Source organism: Pseudorca crassidens, chromosome 20 (assembly GCF_039906515.1).
Source record: "Pseudorca crassidens isolate mPseCra1 chromosome 20, mPseCra1.hap1, whole genome shotgun sequence".
NCBI lineage: Eukaryota > Metazoa > Chordata > Mammalia > Artiodactyla > Delphinidae > Pseudorca > Pseudorca crassidens.
In genome coordinates this window covers 19,719,878-19,737,223 of record NC_090315.1, presented here as the reverse complement: position 1 = coordinate 19,737,223, position 17,346 = coordinate 19,719,878, and positions in this window count along the sequence as shown.

Genomic DNA, 17,346 nt, shown 5'->3' with positions numbered 1-17,346 from the left:
TATTTTAAACTAAATGATAATAAAAACACAATGTATCAGAATTTGTGGGATGCAGCTAGAGCAGTACATTGAGAGGATTTTTAGCTTTTAATGGGTATGTTAGAAGGAAAAAAGATTTAAAATCAATGATTAAAGTTTCCATCTTAAGAGGCTAGAAAAATTAAATCAAATTTAACCTAATGTAATTATAAAGAAAGCAGTAATAAAGATGAGACATTGATGAAATGAAAAACATACAAATAACTGGGAAACTAACAAAACCAAAATTTATATTTCAAGAAGATTAACAAAGTTGATGTTAGAAAGACTAAGAAAGAAAAAACAGAGTAAACACAAGTTATCAATATCAGAAGTGAAAAGGGGGACATCACTACAGTTTCTACAGACCCTAAAATGATAACAAGACAGTATGATGAACAATTACTGCAAGAAAATTTGACAGCTTATATGAAATGGACAAATTCCTTGAAAGCTTCTACTTACCAAAACTGATATTAGAAGAAATAGAAAATCTGGAAAGTCTTACTTCCATTAAAGAAGTTGAATTCATAATGAAAAACAAACTTGAGGCCCAAATGGTTTCACTGTGAATTCTATCCAATATTTAAGACAAAGACAATAATCAACCTTACATAAACTCTCTCAGAAAATAGAGGATAAGAGAATATCTCACCACTAGTTTTATAAAGACAGAAAAACACTGATTCTAAATCTGAAAGAGAAAAGAAGGAAAATTACCAACCAATATCCTTCATGAATTAACACAAAAGCTGTTCACAAAATATTAGCAAATAAAATCCAGCAATATATTAAAAAATAATACATCATGACCAAGTAGAGCTTTTCACAGAAGGCTGTTTGGTTCAATAGTCATAAATAAATCAGTATAATGCACTATATTAACAGAAAAAGGGAAGTAAAACTATCATCTAAGTACATATGCAAAAAAAATTTATGAAGATTCTACACCCATTTTTACAAGAAAAAATTTTAAACCAGGAATAAAAAGGAACTTCATCAATCTGGTAAAAGGCCTCTATGAAAAATCTACAGCTAACATCATACTTACTGGTAAAATATTTAATGCTTCCCCCTAATATTGGAAACAAGGCAAGGAAGTCCTCTCTCAGCATATCTATTCAGCATCCTGGATATCCTAGCCAATATAATAAGATGAAAAAAGCAGAGATCAAACAAGAAGGAATAAAATTGGATGCATTTAGAGATAGTAGGGTGGTTTATATTATGAATCCTAAGGAATCTACAGAGAAATTGCTAGAACATAAGTAAATTTAGCAAGGTTGCAGTATAAGTCAGTATACAAAAATAAATGGTATTTCTGTATACTGGCAGCAGCAAAAAATTGGAAATAAAAAATTTAAAATGCTATTTAAAATATAAACAGCATCAAAAATATAAAACACTTAGAAATACATTAACAAAGCACATGCAAGATCCTTTCTCTGAAAACCTCTACAACAGAAATTAAAGACCTAAGTAAATGGAAAGGTATACCATGTTCGTGGGTTGAAAGATTCAATACTGATTGATTTCTAATATTAGAAGACTCAATATTGAAGACTCGGTATTGATCCATAGATACAATACAGTCTCATTCAAAATCCACACTTTTTGTAGGACTTTATAAATTCTAAAAATTTTATGGGAAAGAAAAGAACCTATAAAAAGCCAAAACAATATTAAAAAAGAAGAACAATGTTGGAAGACTCATGTTACCTAACTAATGTTTAAGCTAGAGTAATCAAGACCTAATTTGATATTAATTAGGATCATAATTGACAATTAGACCAATGAGACGGAATAGAGTCCAAAAATAGACCCACACATATTGATTTTCAATAAAGGCACCAACGTAATTCAATTGGGGAAATAAAAGCCTTTCCAACAAATAGTGCTGGAAGAACTGAATAAACACATGGGGGGAAACGAACCTCAATTCCTATCTCAAGCTACACAAAAAATTAACTTGACATAGATCACAGACCTAACTATAAAAGCTAACACTATAAAACTTCCAGAAGAAAACATAGAAGAATATCTTCATGACCTCTGGCAGGTAAAGGTCTCTGAGAGAAGATACAAAAAGCACTCCCTCTGAAAGAAAAATGACTGATAAATAGGGCTTCATCAAAGTTAAAAATTCCCACTCATCAAAAGTCACTGTTAAGAAAATGAAAAGACAAGCTGCACACTGGAAGAAAATATTCACAATTCATATGTCTGACAAAGTACTTGTATACAAAATACATAAAGAAGTCATATAAATCAACAATGAAAAGTTAAGTAATTCCATTTTTAGAATGAACAAAAGACTTGAATAGACTTTTCACAAAAGACTGGCCCAAAAAAACACATGTGAGGTACGCAAAACCATGAACCATCAGGAAACACAAATTAAAATCACAATGAGATACCACTTCACAACCAACAGAGTGGCTACAATTTAGAAAACTAACACCACGAAATGCTGGTGAGGATGTAAAACAACATACATTACTTGTGGGGGTTAAAAAGGTACAATCACTTCTGAAAACTAGCAGTTTCGTAGGAATGTAAACGTACACTTTCTATTTGACCCAGCAACTCCACTTTCAGATTTTTATCCAAGAGAAATGAAATTTATGTCCACACAAAACTTGTCCACAGATATTTATAGCATCTTTATTCATAATAGCTAAAAGCTAAATGCAACCCCAAATATTCATCAGCAGAAGAATGGATAAACGAACTGTTTACACAATGTTATACAATGGAATACTAATTCACCAACACATACAATAAAGTGAATCTCAAAAACATGTTGAATGAAAGATGCCAGACACAAAAGTGTACATTCTCTGTGATTTTTTTTTTGACGTGTAAGATCAAATTAATCTACAGTGATAGAAATCCGAGCAATGTTTGGCTACGAATGGTGAAGATTCACTGCAATGGGACACAAGGGAACTTTCTGGGGTAATGGAAATGTTCCGTATCTTGACTGTGGTGTTGGTTCCAGGTGTATATTTTTGTCAAAACTTACAGAATTGTACACTGAAGACATGTGCATTTCACTGAATGCAAGTCTTACCCCAATTTTTTTGATGTAAATAGATACCATTTTCACTGAATCTTGCCCAACGATTTTGCTCTTTTACAGGCTTTGCTATTGTTAGTGTTGTTTTCCTGAAAAACTGTTCTTTCAGGTCTTGCTTAGATCCACCTTCCTCCCTACAATGTATGGGAGCTAGACCAGGACCAAATCTGAGCAGGAGATAACCTACTGTCCTTGGGAGCACATCTCCCTCCAGGGACTACAGAGCTCATGTGACCTTGTTCTCAGCCTTCCAAGGTCTTCCTTTGCTATGATACCCATGCCCTGCCCCCATCTCATGAGAAGTCAGGCAATCCTGGATCCTCCCCTCCTCCCACGTTAGGCTGTGGACATCCAGGGAGAGCTGACATGTTCTTATCTGGTGTTTGTTGCCTTTTCCACTGGCCATTGCCATGAGCTTCTCTGTTCTTGCCTAAGGAACTCTTATATTCCCTCCTATTATTCCCAGTTTTTACTAGTTTATTAAACACTAAGTCCAGGTTGGTAGGGCCTCGGGAAATGAGGGGAGGGCTGGAGTCCCTTCATTTCCAGTCCACTTTGCCCCAGGTGTGGACTCCAGCCCTCGCCTCATTCTCAAAGCTCTACTCACCTGAACTTAGTGTTTAACAAACTTTCTAAAGACTGGAGATAACAGGAAGAAATGGAAGGAAGAAAAAAAAAATTTAACCCTGGAATCTCTTAATTCCCTCAGCCAAATCCCTTCCCTAAGAGCCCCTGGCTCCCAGACTGATGGCACACTGCTAAGACTCTCTGTAATCCTCTCTCTCCCCTGTCCCTAGGTCCGGTTAGAGGGATCAGATAGTAATAATTTTATAAATAAGTAGAAAAGTAAATATATAAAATATATACATGTAAATAAATCATTTACTCTCACGGTAATCTCAGTAAGGGGGGGCTCAGTCTGAAGTCTGTGCATCTCAGTTAAACTCAGTGCTTAGAACCAGCTCCTGGACAAATCTCCGCCTTGGCGTCACAGATGCAAGCTGTTAGGAGGCCTAAATAGACACACCCACACTGAGTCTCCTCCCCACTTCTCTAAGTCCTCACCTCATCAGCAGGGTAGGGAACCAGGGTCCTCTCAGACCCCACTCCCAACCTACCACCTGCACTTAGTTCCCCAAGTCAGACAGGCAGGCAGAGCTGCACGCCCTCCCCTCTCAGTGATTCTTCTCCAGGGAAGCCCCTCACTCCAAGCTGCCCAGACTTCTTCAGCTCAACCTCAGACAACCAGCGTCCAATTACAATAACCGGTTGGTTGGTATCTGGGCTGTTCTTGCTGTTTTCATTCTCAATCCATTTAAGACAATTGCAGCGCCAGAACCAAAGCAAATGATTTATTAATTATTTTTTCTTTTGGCTGTGCCACAGACGTGCGGGATCTTAGTTCCCCGACCAGAGATCGAACCCGTGCCCCCTGCAGTGGGAACATGGAGTCCTAACCCCTGGACCACCAGGGAAGTCCCCCAAAGCAAATGATTTGAACTAGACTCAGAGTTAGAAACTTGCTTTGGGTTCTGGAATTATCATCAATAGTTGGGTTTCCACTTAATAGCTAGGTGACCTTGGGCAGGTTACTGCAAGTTACCTTGACATGACTTGGGCAGGTGACCTCTCTGTGCCTAATTTTTCTCTTTGGAAAATAGGGTTAATAACAGGACCTACATGGGAAAGGCTTAGAACAGTGCCTGGACTAAAGTAAGTACTACTGAAATGTTAAACCAATATAAAATTGTCCTCATGGACTTCAAAAGGAGGACATTACCTAGGAAGAGAAAATTAGTCGAGGAAGCCAAAACTCGTGCACGTTTCTTTAAGTACACCACTCGTGCAACATTTTTAATTCAGCTGAGGGGGAAACTATATACATATATACAAAGGTTGGTTTTAGCTTAGTCAACAAGGGCAGAATCTCCCACATGGCCACATAAAATAACTTCAAAGATAATATTGAAAGAAAGGTGGATGATAAAATTGGGGTCAACCAGTCTTAAATTGAGGGCAATTTCTTGGCTCAACTTCCCTCACAGTAAGAAATGCAGCTGGAGGACATTGGCCCCGGAGCTGCCTGAGTGGTCCAAGCAAAGACACGGCCAAGGCTGGCTTGTGGGCGGCTGCTCTGCGGTCTGCACAGGGCAGGGCAGGAGAGGGACCTTCGCTGGTGTCATCTCATGAGGCAGAGAGGACCAGACTGTCCATCACAGAATCATAATGCAGGACAAAGTCATAAAGCCAGCTGCCACCGCCAGCTCACACTCTCCCTCCACTTCCCCCAATTGCTCCCAGCTCAATGACGGAGGCAGGAGGCCCTGTGCTCTTCAGCTCTTTACTCTTTAAGCCCTGTCACTAGCAGGAGAAACCTCCTGCGGATGGGCTGTCTATCCTGCCTACCTGACAAGGCTACAAGGGCCAGAGCACAGCAGTGTTATTCATTCATTCATTCATTCAACAAACATTGAGTACCTACCATGTGTTAAGCCCTGCCTTAGGCACTGCACACATCAGAGGAGCAAACCAAGAAAGATCCCTGCCATAGTGGAGGGAGCCAGACAAGAGCAATAAATATAATAAATATTATATAGTCTGCTGAAAGGTGCTGAGTGCTTTGGAAAACACAGAGCTGAGGTACCCATAGTAGTCAAATCCATAGAGACAGAAGGTAGAATGGAAGTCATCAAGGGCCAGGGGAGGGAATGTGGAATTGCTGTTTGATGGGCACAGAGTTTCAGTTTTGCAAGATGAAAAGAGTTCTGCAGCTGATGGTGGTGATGGTTGCACGACAATGTGAATGTACTTAATGCCACTGAACAGCAGACTTAAAACCGGTTAAGATGATAAATTTTATGTTATGTGTATTTTACCAAAATTAAAAATAATTACAAAAAACTAGGCAAGGTTTGAGCATGCACTGGAAATTGGTGGGGAATTTAGCCAAGTGGACACCTGGGGGAAGAGCAGACCTGGCAGAGGGCAACACAGAGGCAACAGCCCTCATGGGAGAGGGTACCTGGCGTGGTTGAATCATAGCCTCCCCTAGACCTCATGCCCATGGGTGACGTTGCACGTGGCCAATAATGTCTTCAAACTTCGTTCCTTGCGAGCAGGACTCAATTTACTGCCTGCGTATTTAAGCCCCTGCCAGTCAGGTTTTTGGGCATAAGCACCTTGTGAAGGGCTTTCTTCTGGGTAACACATGTGTCTGCAGATGACATCGTAGACCACAAGCCCCAAGAGGCACCCTGGGAACGCTGAGCTGGCCCCAGATTGAGCTGCTGTTGATGAGCTACATGCTGGAGACAAGAGCACGAGGAGGGGAGAGAGAATGGCATTTCATGCTCCACAGGGGACTAAGGTCCTCAAGATATCAGACCCCGGAGGCTTAATGGGTACGTTGATTCACCAGCTTTGGCGATAAATAAACTTCATCATTCCCCGGTCTGCTGATAATTAGCTCTCAGACAAATCAGTGATCAGACTTAAAAAGATGGTCTGTGAGCCACTAATCTCACAGAAGAACAATTGCACAAAAGTTTACTGTAGCCATATGAAGGGAATTTTTATGAACCTTTTAAATCTGCTGATATACTTGGGGAGTGAGTGCATCAGTGGTGCATTTAAAAGTCTATGTGGAAGTAAACATTTTACTGCATGTTTGGGAAGAAGGGAAAAGTTAGCCAAGATTCATATTTTTCTAGGGCAAACGAGGTCATGCACTGGTTTGCAGCTGGTTTTCCCTCCCACCAGGTCTGTAAAGATTCAAGACGGCCCCAAGCACTGCTGCTCTACCCAAGACAGACCAGGAGGCAACAGCTGGAAGATGGCATCGTGGCCCCACCAGCCAAGACAACAGCGCCCACCTACGTCCTCCCACGGCCTGAGGATGGGGACCCCGGAGCTGGGGCAGACATGTCCAGGACCAGACTGGGCCTTCACCCCTGACCTGAGCCCTTCACCCCTGACCTGAGGCCAGGGGAGGACAAAAGAGAGGCCCCTTCTTCTGTTCCTGCTCTCCAGGCCCTCTGGAGCTCACAGCAGGGGTGTGATGGAGGAGTGCCCCGGTGGCCCTGGGTTGCTCAGCAGGAAGGGGCGGTTGTTCAAGGGCACGTTTGCCACTGTGGCTTCTGAGCCTCCAGTGCCCTTCCTCTCAGGTCCCCAGTTTTCTTCGAGACTTCTCTTTCCCTCGAGCGTCCTGCCATCTCCCAGCCAAGAGGTGACCCATCGTCCAGGTTCGCCAATCAGCCTGCTTAACCCAGGCCCTGAGTCTTGAGGGCAGTGATGCAGACAGGGAGCCCTTAGCTCCAGCTCTGGTGCCCGGATTTGCAGAAGCTGCTACATGATGCCGACGTCTTGGGCCACCTGACTCTGCTCCTTTCCTGAGCCTTGTTTTCCAGCTTTCCCATCCTCTCTAGAGCTGTCTGGGAGGCTTCCAGTAAATTCCTGATGTGCTGATAATCCCTGGAGTTAGTTTTAGGTGCCTGTTAGCAAGGAATCCTGATGGGTACAGATGGGTATTGTCCCGGGGCATGCTACTGAGCCTAACCAAAAAAGTGCACCTTACATCTCTGTGCAAACACTCACTTTGCCTCCAGAGACCCTACCTTAGCAGGACCAGTGTGCCTCTCTAGGGGTTCAAATGAAGGCCCCAGTGGCTATGAGTTCATTAGTTCAACAACCAGAAGTAAGCCTTGGAATTCATAGTCTTCATGGAGACAGGGCTAGACTCACGCGCTCCAGCACCCTTTCCTAAGCAGGATTCTTAAGTCGTAAGGGTCAGGAGCCATCACACACCAGGATGCCACAATGCAGAATCCTGAGTTTACTTTTTTTAATGAGGGTAAAATGTACATAGTGCAACATGTACCATTTTAACCATTTTTAAGGGTCCAGGTCAGGGGCATTAAATACATTCATTGTTGTTCAACCGTCACCACCACCCACCTCCAGAATATGTTCATCTTCCCACCCTAAAACTCTGTACCCATTAAAGAGTAACTCCCCATCCCCCTCTCCCCCAGCTTCTGGAAACCACCATTCAACTTTCCGTCTCTATAAATTTGACGACTCTAGTATCTCACATAAATGGAATCACACAGTACTTGTCTTTTCGTGCCTGGCTTATTTCACTTAGCATAGGTTCAACCATGTTGTAGCTTGTGTCAGAATATCCTTGCCTCTTAAGGCTGAATAATATTCCATTGTAAATCTATACCACATTTTGTTTACCCATTCATCCACTGATGGACACTTGGGTTGCTTCCACCTTTTGGCTATTGTGAATAATGCTGCCATGAACACAGGTGTACAAATATCTGTTCAAGTCCCTGCTTTCAAATCTTTTGGCTGAATTTACTTTTGAAGACTGCCAAATGTGGGTTGCATGGCCTTGTCTTTTTATACAGGTGATTTACATGAATAATGTCTTTCTGAGCGCTTGCTAGGTGCAGGATGCTGTGCAGATTCAAAAGACACAAAGATGGATAAGCTGAGGGCCTTCTCCAGCACCCACCAGGAAGACAAGAGGCTCCAGGACAGAAATACCAGGAATAACAGCTAGGTCACTCCCACGAGGTGCAGACAGGAGTGCCAATAACTCTTCCAGGAGGCCCAGGAGGGAAAGGCAAGTGAGGGTTGGTGGGGCACTGGGAATGGGCCATCAAGGGTACTAGCACACAGAGCAGCATCAGGGACCACCATGGCTGGGCCTACCTACCCATCCTGTGGTCAGAGCCTGTTGGTACCTTGTTAAAAAAGGCCCAAGGAAATTCCCTGGCGGTCCAGTCTTTAGGACTCAGCGCTCTCACTGCCAGGGCCCCAGGTTCAATCCCTGGCTGGGCATCTAATATCCCACAAGCCACGCAGCATAGCCAAAAAAAAAAAAAAAAAAAACAGAAAAGTCCAAGACAGGTCTTTCAAAGGCTCCTCCCTCGCGATGGTAAACAAAAGCCCTGTCCCACACTCACACAGCAAGGACTTCACATGAATTCTCAAGGGATGGCAGTGAACCTCTCGGTGCGTGTGATATTGGGTAAGTTACCTAACTCAGGATAAGCTTCCTGAGCCCCTGTTACTTCAGTTGAAAACTCATCAAGGGCTTCTCTGGTGGCACAGTGGTTAAGAATCCACCTGCCAATGCAGGGGACACGGGTTCGAGCCCTGGTCCGGGAAGATCCCACATGCCGCGGAGCAACTAAGCCTGTGCACCACAACTACTGAGCCTGCGCTCTAGAGCCCGCGCGCCACAACTACTGAAGCCCGCGCGCCTTGAGCCCGTGCTCCGCATCAAGAGAAGCTACCGCAATCAGAAGCCCGCGCACCGCAACGAAGCGTAGCCCCAGCTCCCCGCAGCTAGAGAAAGCCCGCGCACAGCAACGAAGACCCAACGCAGCCAAAAATAATAAATTAATTAAAATTTATTTTAAAAAAAAGAAAACTCATCGAGTTGTTGTCAGAACTAAATGGGATAATCCATGTGGATCCTGGGTTCAGTCCCTGACCGTAGGAACGCCCTCACAGCGTTGACTATTTCTCCCCAGCCCATGAGCTTCATCTGAGCAGGAATCCTCATAACTGCATCTCCACGACCTAGCGTAGTGCCTGATGCCTAGTAGGTGTATAGTAAATTTTTTTTTTAATTCTCTAATTTTCAACTTTTAAGCCACAAAGAAAAACAAGACAGTCATAAGTGAATGGGTAGCACAGTGAATACTGTCTCTCGGTAAAAGTCACCCTCCTGGCACACCTCCCTAGCGCTGGAGCTGGAGGCCTGCAAATTGCACTTGCCACACTCCTGTGCTGGCTGGCCCACTTCGGACTAGGCTCTGCGATCAGGAAGCTCTAGAAGAAAAGTAGCAGGCATGAGGGAGGGAGGAGCCATTGCCCCAGCTTTGGAGGCTCCTCCGGCAGAAGTAGCAGCCCCAGTAGTGGAGGAGGGCCAGCAGGGAAGTGGACACCAGCCAAGGCAGTAAAAGTGGTGGCGGCAGAGACCCAGAAAGTACGGGCCTGGCTTCCTGATCAAGCCGCTCGTTTGCAACCGCAGCCGTGCGCAGGAGGGTTTTACTGATTAGACTACAACCAATGCAGTCAACTGATTCTAGAAGCAAGAGCCTAGGGGCCATTCTCCCAGGGCCCCTCTAGATGTGGAGCCTCCTCCCCATCTCTGCCCAGCAAAGGTGGTTACAAGGAAGCCCCACCTGAGACACCGACCACTTCATACAGTTGCGCTGGTTGTTCAGTGCACAAAAGTGCCCTGCTAAGGGCACTTATGCAGCTGAGCTCTGCGTGCCAAGCCCTGTGTGCAGTGATGCTGTGCTCACCTGCAGGAGGCCTTTTCTTAACTTATACGTAGGCTGGTAATGATCGCGCTGAGATGCTTCTGGGCCCAAGCGGGTCTGGTGGGGCAGGCTCTTTCCCCAAAACCCCAAAGGCCCTAACCTCCTCTCAAGTAGTCCCCGGGGCTGTTTTCTGGGCTGCCTGGAGCATTTCAGAGGAGAAGAATTTCAGTTAGGATTGATGGGCATTTCCAGTCAAGTGGAGGCCAGGCCAGAACAGAACAGACCCAGGACTCAGCAGAGCTTCTGAAGCTGCCTGGAACCTGGCCTTACATCATTCAACCCATCCCCAGGCCTCCTTTCCATTTTGTATGACTCTGAGCTGGGTGCAGAGAGAAAACAAGAAGTGACAGCTGCTCTTGTGGGGCTCCTGGACGTTGGGACCCCAGCAAGGCACAACTCTCTCTCCATGCCTTCTCCCACGACGTGAAGAACCCAGAAGGCTGCTCCAAGCTCTCCCCAAATCACATGCTCCCCAGGCCAGGCCCTGATGCTACCAGCTCTTCCCAGGCATCTGTGCCAACACGACGTTTCTGAAGGGTTTCAGGTTCTCTGATGAATGCAGTAAAATGAAGCAAGCCCCCCTCTCAGCCCCCTAATCCTTGTAGAGTTAACCACTTCTTTTCCTGTTGTTCAGAAAAAGCATGGGGGCCGGGAGACCGTACCACCCACCAAGTTCACTGGAACCGAGGCATCCTATTCCCGCAGGAGAGTGAGCGCACGTATATGCTTGAAACCCTCCAACAATCCCTCGCCATATGTGTCGATTTAAATGGAAACCTAACGGCAGAGGATTCTGACGACAGTCTGTCACTGACAGCACTACTTCCTCCAGTTAATGTATGTCTTCCGTAATCAAGCTGATGCTTTTTAAAAGGCTCCACCTGTAATGGCACTTTTTTGCCCATACGTTCACATTCAAAGGTCCCCAGCCTGGGCGCTAATAGTCATTTGAAGACACTGCACTCTGCTAGTACTTTATCTTCCTCGCTCTTTACCTGTATGAATTAATTAGTGCTATAAATACAACCAGCACATGACTCTTCTAGAGCTAATCAGTCAGTGACTCAGCTCAGGACCTGGAGGGAAATTAGGAAAATTGAATCTTTCAAAAGTTGGACCCATACAAGGCAACTTAGTCGATTTTGGCCTGAGGGTCAGTGGGGACTAGCTGATTTAGGCTCCAACTGGGTAGAAAAGCAATTTCCTTAACAGCAAGCCAGCAACCCCGGTTAAGGTGATACTGACTTATTCCAAATAAAACACAGATGACGTTTTCTTGGCATTTATTGAGGGCCTACTATATGCCTCATCCTGGGCTATATGGTAATTGTCGGGGGACAGGCTTAGGCCTTTCCTACGAAATTGTTTCGGTGGTTTCAGCAAAGCCAGAATACAGTCCAGGGTCAGAAACATCAACCCCCAAAATCAAGCAGAGGAAATCAGGGTACTTGGAGCTGATGTAAAATAGTATAAATTCACCAAGTCATTCAGAGAAATAGTCATTGAACATCTACTATGTGTTGCATGCGAGACACTAGGAATAAGACTCGGTCTCCACTAGAGGGGCTGACAGCCACTGAGACATGAAAACCACAGAAAACCCAGGAATCCACGATGCCCAGAATCGAGGGGAGTGGAGGGGTACAACACAGGATATTCTAAACTGCCCAACTCACCTGGTCATTGGTTTGTCTAGGAAAAAGACTGAAGAAGGAAAGTTCTGTTGATTCAACCATGGGCCTTGGGCACTATTCTTACTGCTGAACCACAACTACCTCTATTTAGTCTGGACCTTACCTCTGAGTGTCTCGGTCGAAATTTGCTTCTGATTCCGTGTTTGGCCCACTCGATCCTGTACACCAACCCTTGGCCTCACACTGCAGGCCTCTGCCCTGAGTCTGGCCTCCATCTGGGTCGCGGGTAAATAGGGCACCCTGAATCCCTATGGCCGACCCAAGAACATCACTTCTCCAGCTCAGTTCTCTTCCATTTACTGCAAAATAAAGAACTCATCCCGTCCAGGGTCTTTCCCTGGGCCAGGAGCCACCGGCTGGTATTTATATCTGTGAGTAGAAGCATTACTTTGATCTCCTCTGATTTGCTTTTGGTTTTGCCCACCTTGACAATTAAATCCAGCAATGCTGTTACACACAGGCTCTGGGCTGGGTGCTGGGGGATCAGGGATGCAAGAGCCTGAGACATGACCCTGACAAAGGAGACAGGCTGCCTGGGACTCTGACTGGAAGCTCAGACCTCGGGGAGATGCATGGGTACACAGCAGTGTCAAGTACACAAGAAGCCCTGAAGGTACAGAGTGGGAGAGATGGACTCTGCCTGCTTCTTCATGTGGGGAGTGGAGAAAGCAGGTAGGAGGTCAGGAGGCATTTTGGAAGAGGGCCCCTCCCAAGAAGGACGATTTAGCAGCAACAGGGGAGAAAAGCATCATGGGACAAGGGAAGCCTGTGGGCAAGGACAGGAATGCACAGGGCATGCGCAGGATGCCTCCCAGCCCACCAGGCATCTTCTGACAGTAGTGAAAGCAGAGACAGTTTCCCCTCAGAGCCAGCCTGTAGGGAAATGATCTCCTTGTGTCTCCTGTGCTTTCCCACCCCCTCTTGCAACCCCATGGTCCAGCTCTATTCTGAGGCAGTCCCTCTGCACAGAAAGAGGTGATTTTTCTTCTCGTTTCCTTGCAGCAACAAACCACCCCCAGATATTTTGCTTCTGCTCCTCACTGAAGGGTCCAAAATGTCCAAACAGAGATGCTTTGCCTGCCCACGTAGAAAAGGGAAAGTCCTACGACTGGGCAAAGTCAGTCTGAGTGGCTACAGGTTGAAGTCTGTGAAACTGGCAAAGAAAAGTACCAATTCCCATTTTCTTAAGATTTTTTCACTCAACCCTAACAATGAACTCTCAGGCCGGATGGGGGCCTGGGACACCACCGGGAGCCCATGAGAGGCTCATTCTGGGGCTGTCCAGGGACAGATGCCACCACCTGCCAATGGACACTGGCCCATATTTTACCTGCCTGGTGAAAGCCACAGTTTTGCTGGTGCCCAGCCAAGGCCACCTCTGCTTTCAGGAAGGTGACAGCTCCTCTGTCAAGGATCTTCCAGCACACCAAGTCACAGCCTGGTGCAGGCGTGGAACCCTACATCCACCAACAGATGGAAATCCTTCTACCTCCTAGCCACTTCCTCTCCTGGCTAAAAAGTCTTTTGTGCCTCCCAGGGGTGCCTCTCAAAGCCACCTACTCCTTCCATCAGGGCCCTTTTCTGAACTTCCAAAGGCAGAGGGGCTTCCCCCAAGATCACCCATGAAACAGCATGAAACTCAGCTCCCCAAATAAATGAATGAGTGAATGAATGAATGAATCATTACACTATCCCTCAACCTGCCCTCTCAGAACAGAAGACCTGGAAGAATAATAGACGTACAAGATCCTGTACCACTTTAGTAGCATTCAGATCTTCCAACTAAGGAAAGCTAATTATCTGCACCCACTCTCGCATGAAACAGCAACATTCAAAAAGGAGTGAGCAGCTCATCTCCAAAAATGTGTAAGCAGAGGCGCAGGGACTATCTGTTCTGAGCCAGAGATATTCCAGCCTTGTGCTACTACCAGTGTGGTCCATGGACCAGCTGCACGGGCATCACCTGGGAGTGGTTAGGAATGCAGAACCTTGTTAGAAACACCTACCCCAGATCTACTGAACCGGACACTGTACTTTAGCAAGACCCCAGGTGATCCTGTGCACATTAAAGTTTGAGAAGTGGCTATGCCCATCACCAGCTGCATATTAGAATCACCTGCGCAAGTTTCGTTTTTAAATATCGACGCCCAGGTCCATCTACAAGCAAGCGAATCAGAATCTCTGAGGGTGGGGCCCAGTTACTTGCATTTTTTTAATCTATTCAAGGGATTCTAATGTGACCTGAGTGAGAACCGCTGCCCTAGAAGATTCCTGCACTTCATATCCGGCTGGACTTGAGATAGTTTCTTTCTCTTCCCTATTGTTATTTTTTAACACGTAATATATTTACACAGCTCTTTAAAAATCAACAAATACAAACTAGTTATACAGTGAAGACCAAGCCTTCCTCCATCCCTAATCTTCAGTATCCCAATTTCCCCCTCCAAATGCAACCACTGCTACCAGATTTTTATGTCCTTTCAGAGCTTTTCTGTGCCTGGCCAAACACGCCCGTGTATATACACCCTTCTTCTTTATATACACAGTGGTGTCAATCTACACATACTGCCCTGCATCTTGCTCTTTTCACTTAGTATATCTTAGAGATTGTTCCATAGCAATAAACATAATTCTGTCTCATTGTTTTTGACAGCGACGTAGTATTCTATTGCATGAATGTAACAATTTATTAATGTCTCCAATTGATGGACATCCAGGTTGTTTCTAATTTTTTGCTAATACAAACCATCTGCAGTGAACAATACATAAAATAGCACCCACTGCAGTCACTCCTTCCCTCATTTTCTAACCTTATTATTTTTTTTCATAGCACATGTCAACATCCCCTCAGGGTGACCATATCATTTATCATGCAGACCGGGACACTTCCGAGAGCAGAAGCGGGTGCTATTGACAGTTATAATGAGGACGTAAATGTGACCATCCCAGGCAACTGGGACGCATGGTCTTCCTACCTGACTTACTACGTATGTATTACTTGCGTGTTTTGTTTATCATCTGCCTAGAATATAAGCTCCTGGTGGGTAAAAGCTAGTCTGTGTTGTTCACTGTTGTTTCTCCACTGCCTAGAACAGGACCTGGAATGCAGCAAGAGCTCATTAAGTATGTGGAGAATGAATAAATGAATAATAATAAATAAATATGTTTGAATATTCATCATTGGCACATGTGTGAGCATATCTTTAGGATAAATTCCTAGAAGATGAGTAACTGCGTCAAAGGGTATGTGCATCTTATAATTGAATGGATGTGACTGTCTTGTACTCCATGGAGTATGTACTAATTAACACTCCCACCAACACCGACAGTGGAACCTCTCTGCCCCACGTGATCCTCATGGCCGCATCTGGGTGAGCATGTGTGTGCACAAATACACGTGCATGTGCACATCTGTAAACTCAATATCCCCCCCACACAGAGCCCCGCTGCTACAGCACAGCCATAGCCATGGCCAAGCATGGAACATTCTGACTTCCCAAAGGCACACGTGTTGGTGCAGAAGTAGGTGAGGAAGAGGACGTCCTCACATCAGCTGACGAGGGTGTTCGGCGCATCGTCTCTTCTCCCTGCTACTCCCCAGACAGGATCAACATTTGCAAATTACCTTCCAGGCCCCTGACTATCAGACACAGCGTGACAGCACCTAGCTCAGGCCTGGCTCAAGAAATGTTTAATTAATTAATTAATCAATGAGCCAAATCAAAGATTAGGTTGATTATCTAGATCTTTTTATCCATACAACACTAGGCAACGGGTTAATTGCTTTTTCTTCTTTTTTTTTCAAGCTTTATCCTGAAATGACAATATGTTCTGGAATTACGTAGAGATAGCCTCAGAGGTCAAAAACCTGAGCCGATTGCTGCAGAAGCAATAGTCATTATCCTAGAAGTCAATGCCTTGATGTTACCCTAGTGCTGAGGTATAGAATACCCTGGCTTATGAGAGGATAGCTAAAATCCGCAAATACGGTTCTGCGAAAATAAAAGGCCAAACTCAGAAAACCGACTTCAGCACTATTTTCCCCATTGTGGATGTCCATACATATGCTGATCATAAAGACAAAGGAATGTGTTATTGCATAACACTTTTTTTTTTTTACATCTTTATTGGAGTATAATTGCTTTACAATGGTGTGTTAGTTTCTGCTTTATAACAAAGTGAATCAGTTATACATATACATATGTCGCCATACCTCTTCCCTCTTGTGTCTCCCTCCCTCCCACCCTCCCTATCCCACCCCTCTAGGCGGTCACAAAGCACCGAGCTGATCTCCCTGTGCTATGCGGCTGCTTCCCACTAGCTCTCTACCTTACGTTTGGTAGTGTTTATATGTCCATGCCTCTCTCTCGCTTTGTCACAGCTTACCCTTCCTCCTGCCCATGTCCTCAGGTCCATTCTCTACTAGGTCTGTGTCTTTATTCCTGTCTTACACGGCATTCTTAATTGTGCCTCTCCCTGTGGGATTCCGTCAGAATCTCGGCATGGTGTAGCGCTGTAAGAAAATAGCATGGGTAAAATGTAGGAAAGTGAAAACCTGGTAATCAAACAGCCACCACGAGGAGAAATGCTATGTGGCTCCTGTGCTTAATGAGCTTCCCATGGATTGTGGAGATCTCTAGGAAACCCCACCCAGTAGTCTCATGGAGCCCCACGTTAGGTTCCATAAGTGTCTTCATATATTCAATTAAGAGTTCTAAATTATCTGCCTTAGTTTCACTTATAGATCACAAGATGCTGAGATTTTGCGCTGTTTATTTTTAGCTGTAAATGTTAGACTAGGCCTTTCTGGCTATTAATCTCACTGGAATTGTGTTCTGGGTGGATTTGGGGCAAAATAAAGTAATGGTGTCCCGAGGCCCTTATCTGGCCATGCCACAACCAGGCACCCAGGGCAGTCGCATCCAGAACCTGCCACTTCTCTGTCACTGGCAGCAGCTTGGCCCAAACAGGCCCAGGACCTCAGGAAGGGGCAGAACTCAGAGCAGGAAATCCTAGCAGGTTCAATTCAACTGGAAATTTCGGGTCACTCCCAGGAGCTGAGAAAAGTAATTCACAAAAGCATCTTTCCCTTACTTTCTAAAGATTTGTCTTTGGTTTTTTAAAAAGCTCTTTTGGGTTGAGTTAGAGCACTCACTCACACATTCGTCTGGGAGCGGTGATCTGGCAGCAGCCCATGCCTCAGAGACTG